This window comes from Oncorhynchus gorbuscha, linkage group LG19, assembly GCF_021184085.1.
Source record: "Oncorhynchus gorbuscha isolate QuinsamMale2020 ecotype Even-year linkage group LG19, OgorEven_v1.0, whole genome shotgun sequence".
Lineage (NCBI taxonomy): Eukaryota > Metazoa > Chordata > Actinopteri > Salmoniformes > Salmonidae > Oncorhynchus > Oncorhynchus gorbuscha.
The window spans coordinates 70,285,338-70,301,309 of record NC_060191.1 but is presented as its reverse complement, the minus strand read 5'-3'; the positions used below and the strand labels follow the sequence as shown (position 1 = coordinate 70,301,309).

The 15,972-nt window shown below is 42.1% G+C and overlaps 2 protein-coding genes across 2 annotated transcripts in view; one reads left to right on the top strand and one right to left on the bottom strand.

The window, feature by feature from the left end:
- The window catches only part of LOC124005150 (neuroserpin-like), a 44,139-nt gene extending 34,593 nt beyond the window's left edge, over positions 1-9,546 (bottom strand). Inside the window, exon 1 of the mRNA XM_046314136.1 lies at positions 9,412-9,546. The gene's annotated coding sequence lies outside the window, so the exon portion shown is untranslated. The remainder of the gene's footprint in view (positions 1-9,411) is intronic.
- A 301-nt stretch (positions 9,547-9,847) lies between these two features.
- LOC124006278 (programmed cell death protein 10-B-like) overlaps positions 9,848-15,972 on the top strand; it is a 29,480-nt gene continuing 23,355 nt past the window's right edge. The window contains exon 1 of the mRNA XM_046316198.1: positions 9,848-9,986. The gene's annotated coding sequence lies outside the window, so the exon portion shown is untranslated. The remainder of the gene's footprint in view (positions 9,987-15,972) is intronic.

The window sequence follows — 15,972 nt, the reverse complement described above, 5'->3', positions numbered from 1 at the left end:
TAAATGTACTGGAGACTAAATGTACTGGAGACTAAATGTACTAAAGACTAAATGTACTGAAGACTAAATGTACTGGAGACTAAATGTACTAAAGACTAAATGTACTGGAGACTAAATGTACTGGAGACTAAATGTACTAGAGACTAAATGTACAGGAGAGACTAAATGTACTAAAGACTAAATGTACTAATGTAACGGCGTTCGTCTGTTGAAGGAAGAGAGTCGGACCAAAATGCAGCGTGTTTGTTACTCATAACTTTAATGAAGAAAACTAAACGATACATGAAATAACTAAATACAAAAACAACAAACGGAACGTGAAACCTATTACAGCCTATCTGGTGAAACTACACAAAAACAACAAAGCTCCAGTCATGTGTGCATACATTCTACGTATGGGTGGTCCCGGGGATTGAACCCACTACCCTGGCATTACAAGCGCCATGCTCTACCAACTGAGCTACAGAAGGACCACAAATGTACTAGAGACTAAATGCACTGAATAGACTAAATGTACTAGAGACTAAATGTACTAGAGACTAAATGTACTGGAGACTAAATGTAGTAAACAGACTAAATGTACTAGAGACTAAATGTACTAGAGACTAAATGTACTGGAGACTAAATGTACTAAACAGACTAAATGTACTGGAGACTAAATGTACTAGAGACTAAATGTACTGGAGACTAAATGTACTAAACAGACTAAATGTAATAGAGACTAAAAGTACTAGAGACTAAATGTACAGAAGAGACTAAATGTACTGAAGAGACAAAAATGTACTATAGACTAAAGAGACTAAAATGTACTGAAGAGACTAAAATGTACTAGAGACTAAATGTACTGAAGATACTAAAATGTACTAGAGACTAAATGTACTGAAGAGACTAAATGTACTGAAGAGACAAAAATGTACTGAAGAGACTAACATGTACTAGAGAATAAAATGTACTAGAGACTAAATGTACTGAAGAGACAAAAATGTACTGAAGAGACTAACATGTACTAGAGAATAAAATGTACTGAAGAGACCAAAATGTACTAAAGACTAAATGTACTGAAGACTAAATGTACTGGAGACTAAATGTACTAAAGACTAAATGTACTGGAGACTAAATGTACTGGAGACTAAATGTACTAGAGACTAAATGTACAGGAGAGACTAAATGTACTAAAGACTAAATGTACTAATGTAACGGCGTTCGTCTGTTGAATGAAGAGAGTCGGACCGAAATGCAGCGTGTTTGTTACTCATAACTTTAATGAAGAAAACTAAACGATACATGAAATAACTAAATACAAAAACAACAAACGGAACGTGAAACCTATTACAGCCTATCTGGTGAAACTACACAAAAACAACAAAGCTCCAGTCATGTGTGCATACATTCTACGTATGGGTGGTCCCGGGGATTGAACCCACTACCCTGGCATTACAAGCGCCATGCTCTACCAACTGAGCTACAGAAGGACCACAAATGTACTAGAGACTAAATGCACTGAATAGACTAAATGTACTAGAGACTAAATGTACTAGAGACTAAATGTACTGGAGACTAAATGTAGTAAACAGACTAAATGTACTAGAGACTAAATGTACTAGAGACTAAATGTACTGGAGACTAAATGTACTAAACAGACTAAATGTACTGGAGACTAAATGTACTAGAGACTAAATGTACTGGAGACTAAATGTACTAAACAGACTAAATGTAATAGAGACTAAAAGTACTAGAGACTAAATGTACAGAAGAGACTAAATGTACTGAAGAGACAAAAATGTACTATAGACTAAAGAGACTAAAATGTACTGAAGAGACTAAAATGTACTAGAGACTAAATGTACTGAAGATACTAAAATGTACTAGAGACTAAATGTACTGAAGAGACTAAATGTACTGAAGAGACAAAAATGTACTGAAGAGACTAACATGTACTAGAGAATAAAATGTACTAGAGACTAAATGTACTGAAGAGACAAAAATGTACTGAAGAGACTAACATGTACTAGAGAATAAAATGTACTGAAGAGACCAAAATGTACTAGAGACTAAATGTACTGAAGAGACAAAAATGTACTAGAGACTAAAATGTACTAGAGACTAAATGTACTGAAGATACTAAAATGTACTAGAGACTAAATGTACTGAAGAGACTAAATGTACTGAAGAGACAAAAATGTACTGAAGAGACTAACATGTACTAGATAATAAAATGTATTAGAGACTAAAATGTACTAGAGACTAAAATGTACTAGAGACTAAATGTACCGAAGAGACTAAAATGTACTGAAGAGATTAAAATGTACTAGAGACTAAAATGTACTGATGAGATTAAGATGTACTAGAGATTAAAATGTACTAGAGACTAAATGTACTGAAGAGACTAAAATGTACTGAAGAGATTAAATGTACTGAAGAGACTAAATGTACAGAAGATACTCAAATGTACTAGAGAGACTAAATGTACTAAAGAGACTAAATGTACCGAAGAGACTAAATGTACTGAAGAGACTAAATGTACTAAAGAGACTAAATGTACTGAAGACTAAATGTACTGAAGAGACTAAATGTACTGAAGACTAAATGTACTGAAGAGAGTAAATGTACTAAAGAGACTAAATGTACTGAAGACTAAATGTACTGAAGAGACTAAATGTACTGAAGAGGATAGAGGAAAGGAAAGGTTACAAAAACAACCATCTGTGGGAGAGGAGGAGGACAGGAGGAGGAGAGGACAGGAGGAGGACAGGAGGAGGAGAGGACAGGAGGAGGAGGACAGGAGGAGGAGAGGACATGAGGAGAGGACAGGAGGAGGAGAGGACAGGAGGAGGACAGGAGGAGGAGAGGACAGGAGGAGCACAGGAGGAAGAGAGGACAGGAGGAGGAGAGGACAGGAGGAGGACAGGAGGAGGAGGACAGGAGGAGGAGAGGACATGAGGAGAGGACAGGAGGAGGAGAGGACAGGAGGAGAGGACAGGAGGAGGAGAGGACATGAGGAGAGGACAGGAGGAGGCGAGGACAGGTGGAGGAGAGGACAGGAGGATGAGAGGACAGGACAGGAGGAGAGGACAGGAGTAGAGGACAGGAGGATGAGAGGACAGGAGGAGGAGAGGACATGAGGAGAGGACAGGAGGAGGCGAGGACAGGAGGAGGAGAGGAAAGGAGGAGGAGGAGGACAGGAGAGGAGGAGGACAGGAGAGGAGGAGGACAGGGAGAGAGGACGAGGACAGGAGTAGAGGACAGGAGGAGGAGAGGACAGGAGAAGGACAGGAGGAGGAGGACAGGAGGAGGACAGGAGGAGGAGAGGACAGGAGGAGGAGGACAGGAGGAGGAGAGGACAGGAGGAGAGGACAGGAGGAGGAGAGGACATGAAGCAGAGAGAGAACGGTTTTAAAAGAGGAAGGGATAGAGACGTATGGAGGGATGGAGGGATGGAAAGAGAGAGAGTAACACAGACATGCACACACAAAGTAAGATGTGAAATGTTCTGATCATAATGGACAAGAGCTGTCTCTATCACTGACGTCCCTTACACGTAATATGGGTGTGTTGGGTATGTACTGTAGGTGTGAGGGAGAGAGAGAGAGGTGATGAGGATCTGTCTCTATCAGCAGCCCACCCACCCCAGAGAGCAGAGCCAGCCACCAGCAGATCACTACCAATGACACAGGGCTGTGGACTAGATAAAGGCTGTGTGGGAGAACATCTATAGTCACAGTATTTCATATGGGTGTGTTGGGTATGTACTGTAGGTGTGAGAGAGAGAGAGAGAGAGATGATGAGGATCTGTCTCTATCAGCAGCCCACTCACTAGATAAAGGCTGTGTGGGAGAATTATCTATAGTTACAGTATTGCATATGGGTGTGCTGGGATGTATGGTGAAATCATTATTACAGCTGAATATCTAAGATATGGTTCCTGTACTTGTGACATTGTAACATTGTAACATCCAGGGGTACTTCATGTGGTGGAGTCTTAAACATCAACAACGGTCCATCATCTTCCCTCTGTATTGACTCCATCAATATTCATCTATTCTCTCTCTTATCTTTGTCCCTATCTCTTAGTCAATGGCGGACTCTCTCATCTTCCCCTTTCTGCATGTCATTCATTTAGCAGAGGCTCTTATCCAGAGCGATTTACAGTATTGAGTCAGTATTGAGTCAGTATTGAGTCAGTATTGAGTCAGTATTGAGTCAGTATTGAGTCAGTATTGAGTCAGTATTGAGTCAGTATTGAGTCAGTATTGAGTCAGTACAATTTTCATACTTGTTCTTCATACAGGTCCCCCTCGGGAATCGAACCAGCAGCCCAGGAGTTACAAACGCCGTGCTCTACCAACTGAGCTACAAGGGACATTCTCTCGCTCACATATCTCACCCCCCCCCCTTCTCTCTCTGAGACGATAAACAAATCCCTTGTGGATTGTAAAGGACAAACTGCTGTTCGACTCCCTCTGTGTGTGTGTGTGTGTGTGTGTGTGTGTGTGTGTGTGTGTGTGTGTGTGTGTGTGTGTGTGTGTGTGTGTGTGTGTGTGTGTGTGTGTGTGTGTGTGTGTGTGTGTGTGTGTGTGTGTGTGTGTGTGTGTGTGTGTGTGTGTGTGTGTGTGTGTGTGTATTCCAATATGGCAGCCACTACCGAGTATATCTGCCCCTATGTATCCAAATCACATCCTCAATCTCCCTTCCAGTGCATTAACATACAACTGCAGCCCTGATGTATTCCTACCAGTGGACTCAGAGATGCTGTTGTTCCAGACGTTTGTACCTGCCGGGACCTTCTGCTGTGGTCTCTCTCGTGGCAATGCTTGATTTATTCATGCATTTCCCTTGGGTTGAACCTTCAATAACCCAGGTAACCGTTAATAACCCAGGTAACCATTAATTACCCAGGTACCCGTTAATAACCCAGGTAACCATTAATAACCCAGGTACCCGTTAATAACCCAGGTAACCATTAATAACCCAGGTAACCATTAATAACCCAGGTAACCATTAATAACCCAGGTAACCTTTAATAACCCAGGTAACCGTTAATAACCCAGGTAACTGTCAATAACCCAGGTAACCATTAATAACCCGGGTAACCTTTAATAACCCAGATAACCATTAACAACCTGGGTAACCTTTAATAACCCAGGTAACCATTAATAACCCAGGTAACCATTAACAACCCAGGTAACCATTAATTACCCGGGTAACCATTAATAACCTAGGTAACCTTTAATAACCGTTAATAACCCAGGTAACTGTCAATAACCTGGGTAACCTTCAATAACCCAGGTAACCTTTAATAACCGTTAATAACCCAGGTAACCGTTAATAACCCAGGTAACCTTTAATAACCGTTAATAACCCATGTAACCGCTAATAACCCAGGTAACCTTTAATAACCCAGGCAACCGTTAATAACCCAGGTAACCGTTAATAACCCAGGTAACCATTAATAACCCAGGTACCCTGTAATAACCCATGTAACCGGTTATAGCCCAGGTAACCTTTAATAACCTGGGTAACCTTCAATAACCCAGGTAACCTTCAATAACCCAGGTAACCGTTAATAACCCAGGTAACCTTTAATAACCCATGTAACCATTAATTACCTGGGTAACCATTAATAACCTAGGTAACCTTTAATAACCATTAATAACCCAGGTAACTGTCAATAACCTGGGTAACCTTCAATAACCCAGGTAACCTTTAATAACCGTTAATAACCCAGGTAACCATTAATAACCCAGGTAACCTTTAATAACCGTTAATAACCCATGCAACCGCTAATAACCCAGGTAACCTTTAATAACCCAGGCAACCTTTAACAACCCAGGTAACCTTTAATAACACAGGTAACCATTAATAACCCAGGTACCCTGTAATAACCCATGTACCCGTTAATAACCCAGGTAACCATTAATAACCCAGGTAACCATTAATAACCCAGGTATCCTGTAATAACCCATGTAACCGGTAATAGCCCAGGTAACCATTAATAACCCAGGTACCCTGTAATAACCCATGTAACCAGTAACAGCCCAGGTAACCTTTAATAACCCAGGTAACCTTTAATGACCCGGGTAACCTTTAATAACTGTTAATAACACAGGTAACCTTTAATAACCCAGGTAACCTTTAATAACTGTTAATAACCCAGGTAACCTTTAATAACTGTTAATAACCCAGGTAACCGCTAATAACCCAGGTAACCTTTAATAACCCAGGTAACCTTTAATAACCCGGGTCACCTTTAACAACCCGGGTAACCTTTAATAACCCATGTAACCATTAATAACCCGGGTAACCATTAATAACCCAGGTAACCGTTAATAACCCAGGTAACCTTTAATAACCTGGGTAACCGTTAATAACCCAGGTAACCGTTAATAACCCAGGTAACCGTTAATAACCCAGGTAACCGTTAATAACCCAGGTAACCATTAATAACCCAGGTAACTTTTAATGACCCAGATAACCATTAATAACCAAGGTAACCTTTAATAACCCAGGTAACCGTTAATAACCCAGGTAACTGTCAATAACCCAGGTAACCATTAATAACCCGGGTAACCTTTAATAACCCAGATAACCATTAACAACCCGGGTAACCTTTAATAACCCAGATAACCATTAACAACCTGGGTAACCTTTAATAACCCAGGTAACCATTAACAACCCAGGTAACCATAACCCAGGTAACCTGTAATAACCCATGTAACCTTTAATAACCGTTAATAACCCAGGTAACCATTAATAATAACCCAGGTGACCTTTAATAACCGTTAATAACCCAGGTAACCGTTAATAACCCAGGTAACCTTTAATAACCCACGTAACCGCTAATAACCCAGGTAACCTTTAATAACCCAGGCAACCGTTAATAACCCAGGTAACCGTTAATAACCCAGGTAACCATTAATAACCCATGTACCCTGTAATAACCCCTGTACCCGTTAATAACCCAGGTAACCATTAATAACCCAGGTAGCCATTAATAACCCAGGTATCCTGTAATAACCCATGTAACCGGTAACAGCCCAGGTAACCTTTAATAACCCAGGTAACCTTCAATAACCCAGGTAACCTTTAATAACCCAGGTAACCTTTAATAACCCAGGTAACCTTTAATAACTGTTAATAACACAGGTAACCTTTAATAACCCAGGTAACCTTTAATAACTGTTAATAACCCAGGCACCCTTTAATAACCCAGGTAACCATTAATAACTGTTAATAACCCAGGTAACCGCTAATAACCCAGGTAACCTTTAATAACCCAGGTAACCTTTAATAACCCGGGTCACCTTCAATAACCCGGGTAACCTTTAATAACCCATGTAACCATTAATAACCCGGGTAACCGTTAATAACCCAGGTAACCGTTAATAACCTGGGTAACCGTTAATAACTCAGTTAACCGTTAATAACCCAGGTAACCGTTAATAACCCAGGTAACCATTAATAACCCAGGTAACTTTTAATGACCCAGATAACCATTAATAACCAAGGTAACATTTAATAACCCAGGTAACCGTTAATAACCCGGGTAACTGTTAATAACCCAGGTAACCATTAATAACCCAGGTAACCTTTAATAACCCAGGTAACCATTAACAACCCGGGTAACCTTTAATAACCCAGATAACCATTAACAACCCGGGTAACCTTTAATAACCCAGGTAACCATTAATAACCCAGGTAACCATTAACAACCCGGGCAACCATTAATAACCCAGGTATCCTGTAATAACCCATGTAACCGGTAATAGCCCAGGTAACCATTAATAACCCAGGTACCCTGTAATAACCCATGTAACCGGTAACAGCCCAGGTAACCTTTAATAACCCGGGTAACCTTTAATAACCCAGGTAACTGTTAATAACCTGGGTAACCTTCAATAACCCAGGTAACCTTTAATAACACAGGTAACCTTTAATAACCCAGGTAACCTTTAATAACTGTTAATAACACAGGTAACCTTTAATAACCCAGGTAACCATTAATAACTGTTAATAACCCAGGTAACCTTTAATAACCCGGGTCACCTTTAATAACCCGGGTGACCTTTAATAACCCATGTAACCATTAATAACACGGGTAACCGTTAATAACCCAGGTAATAACCCAGGTAACCTTTAATAACCCGGGTAACCGTTAATAACCCAGGTAACCGTTAATAACCCATGTAACCGTTAATAACCCAGGTAACCGTTAATAACCCAGGTAACCTTTAATGACCCAGATACCCATTAATAACCAAGGTAACCTTTAATAACCCAGGTAACCGTTAATAACCCAGGTAACCATTAATAACCCAGGTAACCTTTAATAACCCAGGTAACCATTAATAACCCGGGTAACCATTAACAACCTGGGTAACCGTTAATAACCCAGGTAACCTTTAATAACCGTTAATAACCCAGGTAACCTTTAATAACCGTTAATAACCCAGGCAACCGTTAATAACCCAGATAACCTGTAATAACCCAGGTAACCTTTAATAACCCGGCTCATCGACACAGATTAACAAACAATAAATCCTAGGATTAATAACAACATATGGTTGTGTGCTTCTTTTGTTTCATAGAAGAGGATAATACAATTACGTTTCCTTTGGGTTTGGTGGAGGTGGTTTAGGTTTAGTGAACTAACTGATTTGCTCTTTTTTCAATATAATTTTTAAGTAACAGGTTCCTCTTGATAATTTGCATTATCATTGTCATTCATGTCAACCAAAATGTGTTATGGAAAAATGTGTAGAATAGCAGGAAATTGGCTTTTAACTGCAACCTTTTATCTCTGCATCTTGGCAAAATGTGTAGAATAGAATTATTAACACACTAAATTTTAAAAAAAATAATAAATGCAGGAAGTTAGCTGTGTTTTCCAAAAACAATCCTGGCCTTGAGGTCTGTGCCCGGGGACTGGGCGTGTTGTGCCAAGGTGGGAATTCAACCTTTTTATTATGACATTTACTTGAGAGAATTAATTTAAAGTCAATACGAGGCGTAATCCATTTCAAGGACATTAGAGACCCACAATATTGTAATTGTGTCTGTGTGTCCTCAACTGAAAAACAATCCCCTCATTGGCTATCGATGATGCTACTGCCTTTAGTGGACAGATCAGCATCTTTAGGTTGTTAGACTCAGTACAGACAACATTCTCATAAAACACTAAGTGAAATCAATCATTCCTTGTGGTCGCCTAGTAACTTCATCTTTGCCATGGCAATAAACCGCACCTCTATAATGTGAAAACATGAACATATCACATAAACTATCATAACATCACCCAATCTGCAAATCTAAACGTGACAATGGTCGCAATCAAACCATTGATGTATAACTGATATACACACAATGCATTGAACATATTTCTACGTATTTTATAATATTGTTAATGTGCCTTACCGAGCAGGGTCAGGTAGGTAATGTAGAAATGACTGTCCTGTGTCGTGCGTCGCCTCGCTGGTTCTCTTCACCGCCGCAGCAGGTCGCTCGCGGAGCTAAATATTTTCGCTCTTGTCCCGCCCTCTCCACGCGCTGATTGGTCCTTCACTGCGCTTCCTGAAACACAATGCACACTTTTTTTTTATTTCAGTAGCTGTTGTTGTTACATTTTTATATGTCCGGAATCGAGTTTGTCTACGAGAGATTGAGTTTTTGTATTTTTTTTTTTTTTCCAAAATAAGTCTGTTCACGCTTTAGCTGCTTGGTGTAGAACGCCCCTTGAGTGCTTGAACAACTTGGGAGTTGTAGTTATTATATTGACCGTGCCTTTGCCACTGCCATAATGGGGGATGTCAATAAAAACTACAACCGACAACCAGTTTGGTGGCCAGCTGATTGGTGTTTACTCGGAAAACCGCGTCCCCTTTGCAGAAAACTTTGAATTAGAAAATAAAATACACGTCTAGTTTGCCACGGAAAATGAGCCTTACTTCGCTATAAATAAGCAATCCACCACTTCTGTCTACTGTAAACAGGTATGTAGCTAAAGGCGGCGTTGCTATTTCACCAACCAACGTTAGCGAATCGTTGTTGTTTAGCTAGTTAACATAGTTAACGTTACAGTACCTGTTTGGCCAGTTAGTAATTTAGCGTATTCACGCACCTAGATTACACACCTGGTCGATGATTCAAACTGAATATAGTAACTAGCTAACTGACCAAGAGAAATCCTCCTCATCATTATTATTAGAGGATGTCTAGCTTGTTAGTGATCATAGCTAACTGTTGTGTTGGTCGATTGTAGCTAATCATTTCCATAATTGTCCTAATCAACGTAACGGTATAAACTAACGTATAAACTAACGTATAAACTAGCTAATCTTAGTTGTGTAATTTAATTTATCCACGTTTCTGCCAGTGGGTGACCCCCAACCTCCTAACCGAGGTAAAGTTGATATTATATTCACATATTCAACAGACAATCGCCAAATACCATTTAAAAGCGGCATAAATCAGGAACTAATTCACATTTTGTCACAGAAACATCAAACTAAGTATATTTTATTCTATACATGTCTAGCATACTTTTACAATCTTTTTGTTTTGAGTAAACATTCCAGTAGAAACACATAAATTCTAAAATATTGCATTTTAAAGATGATGAAATCAATATCTAGTTCAGTGATTGTGGCAGAAAGAAAGTGAAAATATGTATTTATTTTAATTAACTTTAAAGAAATGTTAATGTCAAGTGAAATTGGTTCTATATGAAGTTACACAATGTTTATGTAGTTGTACAATGTATACAATCTTAAATTGTATGCCAAATCAATATTTGCATTTTTAGTGCAACAGTTCCACATTTTAAACTAGTTACAAGGCACAACAGTCATTTATTTGTATGTCTCTAATTTAACAGAAAAAAGTCCCCTTACAATCATTTTCAAGTCATTTTTTTTGTCATCCCCAGACAAGCTGAATTGCACCATTTCCTGAGGTAATAGATTCAGCTGTTCAACACTTATAGCCAAATGTTTAATACCCTGGGTATTCCCAGAACACACTGTGGAAAGTCTATAGACACAGTGGTCACTTTATTAGGTACAACCCCCTATGTATCTGGAGCAGCGTGAATTCAGAACTGTTGATGAACCTGGGAAAGGAGATACGACTATTCAAGTTAAGTCCAGTTGGAGCTTGTTACACTCAGTACAAGTTTTGGAACTTTTCTGAGTTACAAAACACCATCACAGACTGTGTTGTCATTTTGCACATTCTAAAGTTCAAACAAACAGTAACACAATACCTTAATACTTCTCTGCAAGCTTTAGTGTCTAGCAAGCCAAGACCATGGGACTTGGTGTATGTAGGAGCAATTTATTTTCGTGAATAGGGTGGTGAACCTAATAGTGTAGATATCGCAAACAACTCCTTTTGAGCAGTGTCTGTCTCTCTCATACGTTTGATCAATGGGTTTAATGGTAAATCTGATCCCAAGGTCATCATAGGCTCACTTGGATATATAGAGTTGAAGGTAAAGGAAAGATTATGAAACGGGGTCTTTAAAACACTGGCAGAAGTCTTTCATCCACATCCATTCACATAATATGTCTTTTAAAGTATAAATAACCTTCTACTTTCTTTCTGGATGTTTTAAAATGTTTGCAAATAGTTCTTTCTGCAAGGAATGTGAATTGATAGGGATATGGTAATCCCTATGTAGGTGATGTAGTTTCTACATTGGTATAATGTGTAGTAGTTGCACACACCTCCCTGCTGAATTAAGCGATCGAAACGAGCAGGGACCTTAATGTTACCTGAATTTGTCCGTTAGAAACTCTCGTGTTTGGACTAATGATTACACCGCAGTTGTCATCAAACGGTGACCTCATTATAATGAAATGTCACGAGTAGTTGGAAATGTAATTACTTCATTCGTGGCAGAGTGTAACGTTACTCAAGTCAAGACACTAATCAAGGAGGAGGAGGCTGTATGAGGCAGCTACAGTACACGGGGGTGGTACTGGTGGATGGGAGTTATGGCAAGAGACATCTGTTGTTGTTTTGTAACTGCTGTACATTTCTCCACAGCAGCTGGCTTATCGGTCCAGTCAGCCGTCCATACGCCTTGCTTTATGTGACAAATGACTCTCGTGGACATTTTAAATGAGGTTTTAACGGCCTGTAAATAAAACCTGTTCATTTTACAACGTGATAATGCACGACTGCCCGAATTAACGTCTCGGCGGATGTATAGCTCGGTCTTTTGTATCATAACAGTCAGACAACTGAGGTAGTTGAAAGTGCTGATGTCATGTTCCGCAGGTCCAGTAGCCCGGCTAATCAGCGTGTTGCCGACAGTAGCGGTGTCCAGATGACAGGCAATGGAGAGAAGCATAGCATCACATAAGACAGAATATGGCCAATACTTGTTCCTTTCCGCTATTGTCCCCCCACTCTTCACTGCTGGGTGGAATGTTTCTAGTCTCAGTGCCCTTATCAAGTCCTTTCAAATCAGAGGCCTTGAAGGAGATGTGTCAAGCTTGTGGTGAGATCATTGGGACATGGCCCAAGGAGTCTCAGCACTGCTCTAGGGAAAAGTTGCCCCTGTGTTCTGCTCCAGGATCAGTTTCCCCTGCCTCCATCCTAATATATAAATATATGCCATTTAGCAGACGCTTTTATCCAAAGCGACTTACAGTCATGTGTGCATACATTCTACGTATGGGTGGTCCCGGGAATCGAACCCACTACCCTGGCGTTACAAGCGCCATGCTCTACCAACTGAGCTACAGAAGGACCTGGTCTCAAAGAAATACATGGGCATGAAGCTGACCTGAGAGCAGTGCTCAGAGCTATGGTTTTTATCAACGGCCTCTGAAGACACTGCCTGCCTAGTCAGAAATAGAACTTACACACAGTGAAGTGCTGTCTGGTAATTATTATTATTATTTAACTAGGCAAGTCAGTTACTATCAAATTCTTATTTACAATGGCCTACACTGTGCCAAATGTAGAGCACCTATGGGACTCTCAATCAAATCAAATCAAATTGATTTATATAGCTCTTCGTACATCAGCTGATATCTCTAAGTGCTGTACAGAAACCCAGCCTAAAACCCCAAACAGCAAGCAATGCAGGTGTAGAAGCACGGTGGCTAGGAAAAACTCCCTAGAAAGGCCAAAACCTAGGAAGAAATCTTGAGAGGAACCAGGCTATGTGGGGTGGCCAGTCCTCTTCTGGCTTTGCCGGGTGGAGATTATAACAGAACATGGCCAAGATGTTCAAATGTTCATAAATGACCAGCATGGTCCAATAATAATAAGGCAGAACAGTTGAAACTGGAGCAGCAGCACAGCCAGGTGGACTGAGGACAGCAAGGAGTCATCATGTCAGGTAGTCCTGAGGCATGGTCCTAGGGCTCAGGTCCTCTGAGAGAGAGAAAGAAAGAGAGAATTAGAGAGAGCACACTTAAGTTCACACAGGACACCGAATAGGACAGGAGAAGTACTCCAGATATAACAAACTGACCCTAGTGCCCCCGACACATAAACTACTGCAGCATAAATACTGGAGTCTGAGACAGGAGGGGTCAGGAGACACTGTGGCCCCATCCGAGGACACCCCCGGACAGGGCCAAACAGGAAGGATATAACCCCACCTACTTTGCCAAAGCACAGCCCCCACACAGCCCCCAATCACGGCAGGATGTGATACGGCCTGGATTCAAACCAGGGACTGTAGTGATGCTTCTTGCACTGAGATGCAGTGCCTTAGACCGCTGCGCCACTCGGGAGCGGCCAAGGGTGAAGTCATGCAGTACATCATTCTGCTGAATGTTTCAGTCAGAGGAGGAGGAAAGAGAATCGTAGCTTGCCTGCTCGGTAGCACAGGGGTACCAGCATTTCCGTTGACTGGCAATCCCGGTCTTTTGGCCCCCAAAATGAAGAAATGTCATAAATGAAACTGTTGCCGGCCAAAATGACCCGGAGGAAAAATCCCATTGTAAAAAAATGCTTTTTATTCATTGATGGAAATCCCTTTTTATTAAATGCTTATCGGTTTATAGGTTCATTTTCATATTTTAGTGGAATTTAAATTGGGCTGTGTGTATTTTCTTTAGTTGTGTTGGATAAATAAGATGTAATGACTATCACACGTGTACAGCATACAGAGCCTGTTCTGAGACGGGTTTCTCCTGCTGCTCCTCAGCCGGTTGCTGCTGGAGGAAAACATGTTTTAGAGACTGACAGACAGGGTCTGGTGGTGCAGTCCTCCCTGTCAGACTGACAGACAGGGTCTGGTGGTGCAGTCCTCCCTGTCAGACTGACAGACAGGGTCTGGTGGTGCAGTCCTCCCTGTCAGACTGACAGACAGGGTCTGGGTGGTGCAGTCCTCCCTGTCAGACTGACAGACAGGGTCTGGTGCTGCAGTCCTCCCTGTCAGACTGACAGACAGGGTCTGGGTGGTGCAGTCCTCCCTGTCAGACTGACAGACAGGGTCTGGTGCTGCAGTCCTCCCTGTCAGACTGACAGACAGGGTCTAGTGGTGCAGTCCTCCCTGTCAGACTGACAGACAGGGTCTGGTGGTGCAGTCCTCCCTGTCAGACTGACAGACAGACTGACCTCCCTGTCAGACTGACAGACAGGGTCTGGTGGTGCAGTCCTCCCTGTCAGACTGACAGACAGGGTCTGGTGGTGCAGTCCTCCCTGTCAGACTGACAGACAGGGTCTGGTGGTGCAGTCCTCCCTGTCAGACTGACAGACAGGGTCTGGTGGTGCAGTCCTCCCTGTCAGACTGACAGACAGGGTCTGGTGGTGCAGTCCTCCCTGTCCCTGTCAGACTGACAGACAGGGTCTGGGTGGTGCAGTCCTCCCTGTCAGACTGACAGACAGGGTCTGGTGGTGCAGTCCTCCCTGTCAGACTGACAGACAGGGTCTAGTGGTGCAGTCCTCCCTGTCAGACTGACAGACAGGGTCTGGTGGTGCAGTGCTCCCTGTCAGACTGACAGACAGGGTCTGGTGGTGCAGTCCTCCCTGTCAGACTGACAGACAGGGTCTGGTGGTGCAGTCCTCCCTGTCAGACTGACAGACAGGGTCTGGTGGTGCAGTCCTCCCTGTCAGACTGACAGACAGGGTCTGGTGGTGCAGTGCAGTCCTCCCTGTCAGACTGACAGACAGGGTCTGGTGCTGCAGTCCTCCCTGTCAGACTGACAGACAGGGTCTGGTGCTGCAGTCCTCCCTGTCAGACTGACAGACAGGGTCTGGTGGTGCAGTCCTCCCTGTCAGACTGACAGACAGGGTCTGGTGCTGCAGTCCTCCCTGTCAGACTGACAGACAGGGTCTGGTGCTGCAGTCCTCCCTGTCAGACTGACAGACAGGGTCTGGTGGTGCAGTCCTCCCTGTCAGACTGACAGACAGGGTCTGGTGGTGCAGTCCTCCCTGTCAGACTGACAGACAGGGTCTGGTGGTGCAGTCCTCCCTGTCAGACTGACAGACAGGGTCTGGTGGTGCAGTTCTCCCTGTCAGACTGACAGACAGGGTCTGGTGGTGCAGTCCTCCCTGTCAGAGAAACCAACAGAGGACTTGGAAAGCATATCAACTACTGTAGAAATTATTATTTTGTGAGTAACCTAATTTATCTTCCTTTATTTCCGCCTTTTAGTGAGTTTATCCAAACTGTCATCTCCTACCATGCTGATAGATTGGAGACGGTCAGAAAACATGGTTGTAATGTTAATCATTTGGTTGATATTGTACTGGTTACTACTAGGCAGATGCCCCATGGGGCGGAGTGGCCCACACGCACTTTAAATGTTAGAAATCACTAGTAAAACCTGTCTCGTGAATGACTTAATCACTGATCGCAGATTTGATTGCATGTTTCTCACTGAAGCATGGCTGTTTTCAGTGTTGCTATTAGTGAAGTCGCCCCCCCCCTTCGGAATACAGGTTTTCATACTGAGAAAAGGGTGGAGGGACAGCCTCTATTTTTTACCAATACTCTCAGCTGTAGGGACA